At 43.4% G+C, this 3,280-nt stretch overlaps 1 pseudogene; it reads right to left on the reverse strand.

Moving 5' to 3' along the window:
- Positions 1–3,073, reverse strand: part of LOC102856209 — a 12,526-nt pseudogene extending 9,453 nt beyond the window's left edge.
- Between the last annotated feature and the right edge of the window lie 207 nt (positions 3,074–3,280).

Raw genomic sequence — 3,280 nt, forward strand, 5'->3', positions numbered from 1 at the left:
GAAATGGCAAAGAACACACTGACAGAGGAGATTAATCAGAACTGGCTTTGACAAACACTGTGGCAATGGGACAATTAAAACAGACTTTCAAGGGGGGCAAGAGGAACGAACTGGGGGGCAGGGTAGAAAAAATAGTGCAACAATTAAGGAATGGAAACCCAAAAGCTCTGTAAATGTTCACTAAAATTAATAAAATTTAATAAAAAAAGAAGAAATTGTGAGTGGACAAAGGGGGAAATTATATTTTAAAAGTCAATCTTTATGTGTTATAAAAACATAAAATAACTCAGCATTTCAATCTTGATAAAATATACTTTAATAAAATAATTCCACAAACATTTTTGAGGAGTTGTTGTTGTTGTTGTTACATGGCATCAAGTCACCTGTGACTCATAACGACCCTATGTACAACAGCCCTAAACCCTGCTCTATCTCTTACCAACATTATTGTCTCTGACACACCTCTCCCCGTTACTCCAGTGACTAAATCAATTCATCTCACAGAGGGTCTTCCTCTCCTGCACTGTCCCTCCACCCTCCCAATCATGATATCCCTCTCCAAGGACTGATACCACCTTGCAACATGTCCAAAGTATGTCAGACAAAGCTTCAGAATCCTTGCCTTCAAGGAGCAGCCTAGCTTCACCCTCTCCAGGATGAACTTGTTTGTTCTCCTGTTAGTCCATGGTATATTCAGTGCTCTTCTCCAGCACTGAAGCTCAAAGTCATCAACCCTCCTTCTATCATCTCTATTCATTGTCCAGCTCTCTGATGCATAGCGAGTAATTACAAAGACCATGGCCTCTTTCAGGTGCACCATAGTCTCCAGACTGACATCATTGCTCCTCAGTATCTTGGAGAGGTTTCTAATAGTAGACTTTCCCAATGCAATTAATCTTTTAATTTCCTGGCTTCTGATACCAAGAGTGTTGATTGTAGAGCCAAGCAAACTGAAGCTGTCAACAGTCCCAATCTCTTCACCATCTATCATGATGCTGCCAATTGGCCCAGTGATGAGAATCTTTGTTTTCTTTATGTGGAGCTTCAATCCATATGGAAGGCTGTAGTCCTTGACCCTCCACAACAAGTGTTTCAGGTCCTCCTCAGTTTCAGCAAGCAGGGTTGTGTCATCTGGATAATGCAGATTTTTGATGATTCTACCTCCAATACTGATGCCACACTTCTCATAGAGCCCAGACTCCTGGATAATCTGTTCTGCATATAGATTGAAAAGATAGAACAATTCTTTTTAACCAAATCCACCGGGTTGTTTTATTGAAAGTGAAATGGCCATAACAATGTGAAGACAGCTGGGACTTGAGGTTGGGAAGAACACTCTCCCCTCACCACACCCTCACTTTCCCAAATAAAAAATAACCAACTATGGCAGAGCAGCCAAGACTGAGCAGACAGGTGGACATGGAACCAAAGGCAGTGGAGACCATGTGTGAGCTGGGAGGCCAGGGAGGCTGTATGGATAACAAGTATAAGTCTCTGCATCTCCATTTTTGTTTTGTTTTGTTTTGTTTTTTATTATTATTAAATTGTATTAGTTTTAATGAACATTTACAGAGATATTGGGTTTTCTTTCATTCATTGTTGCACTGTTTTCTCCATCCTCCTTCCCAGTTCGTTCTTCTCCCCCCACCCAATGTCTGTTTTAATTGTCCAATTGCCACAGTGCTTGTCAAAGCCAGTTCTGATTAATCTCCTTTGTCAGTGTGTCCTTTGCCATTCCCTATCCCCATGGCCTGTTGCTTAACATCCTCAGGGTTGTCGTGCCAATTGTACTGGGCCAACATGTAGCGCTGGTAGCCATTTGCCACCTCCTTACAGTTGGCATCCAGGTCCAGCACCTTCTGATAAACATCCATAGCTTTCTTGTAGTCCTTCATGGCTTTGTGGGGTGCCACCTTCCACATGGAGCCCTTGATGAATGTGGGTCCAAGCCAGATGCACTCCTCACAGTCCTTGGGCACCAGCTGAAACTCGAGGAGTTTGGTGTAGCAAGCAGCCTGATTGCTGTACAGTTTGGCATCTCATGGGTTCCTCTTGATGGCTTCTGTATAATGCTTCATGGCCTGGGATTAGTCCCCTTTCTGGAAACACTCATTGCCTTGTTCTCCTCCAGAACCAGGTCAGTATTGATGTAGGCCAGCCTCTCTTGCTCCTTCAGGATTTTTTCTGCTTTCTGTCATTTCTTGAGCATATCCGGGGTTTGATGCTCTGCCAGGGAATTTTTTGTAGAAGTGGACGGCATCTTTGTACCTCTTCTCCTTGAAATAGGAGTTGCCAATTTGAGGATAAACTTTGGCAATCTGTCAATAGTCATCATAGTGCTTCAAGGCTGTGTCAAAACCCTTTTATAGGCATCATTCCCCAACTCATTTTCTTTCAAGGCCTGCTTCTTGTTCTAGGGAAGATCTTCTATTGGCTCTGGTTTGGTTTCCTTCTTGGGAGCAAGTGGTGGCAGAGGCATTGCAACCTCTTCCTCTTCATCCATGGTGCCAACGTCAACTCCCAGGAGGACACTGAGTGTGGTCATGATGTGCGGATCTTGAAGTTTCATGCCCAGGTCAGACAGCTTATTCCACAGTTGCTCTGTCAGTTCCCAGTAGGAAGGATCACTGAAAAGTGTGTGCCCTTGTCCTAGGATCACCCTCCAATATCTGGTACGGATTGGGCATGTTAAGAGAGTTCATAAATTTTCTCTCTGCAACTGGGTCTCAATATTCTGTAAACCCTCTTTGAGCTGAGAATTATTGTCTTCAAGTTTTAAACCCTCCTCATAGGTTCGTTTGGTCTCCTCAAACCAGGTTTAAAAGTTAAGTGCAGCTGCTTTTCTCGGATAGCCCTTGCCCCAGTCAGGCTTCAAGTCCACGGTTCTGCAGCCATCGTCATAGGTCTTTCGGTAGTCTCCTTTCTTGGCATAGACGACAGAGTGATTGCTGTAGAGCACGTGGTTCTTGGATTCTAACGTGATGGCCTCTGAGTAGCACTGCAGCACATCATCTATGTTCCCGGCACTCAGGGCCTTATTGCCCTTTTCCTTTAGCTCATTGACCTGCTCCATAGCTGGGCCTGGAACCCAGTTGAATCGAGCCAATTCGCCCTGTGTTCCAAACCACAAGCACATCCTTCTGGAAACTCTATAGAGCAATTCTTAAATAACATACCCCTCGAAAATAATAAACGAATCATACCTAAAAACTATAGAGAATTGATACATAATTATGGAGCCTAGAAAAAACCATACATTTGTATTGTAATATTCTATTAG

Source organism: Elephantulus edwardii, unplaced genomic scaffold (assembly GCF_000299155.1).
Source record: "Elephantulus edwardii isolate Elephantulus edwardi_28Jun2011 unplaced genomic scaffold, EleEdw1.0 scaffold00108, whole genome shotgun sequence".
In the NCBI taxonomy this organism is placed as follows: domain Eukaryota; kingdom Metazoa; phylum Chordata; class Mammalia; order Macroscelidea; family Macroscelididae; genus Elephantulus; species Elephantulus edwardii.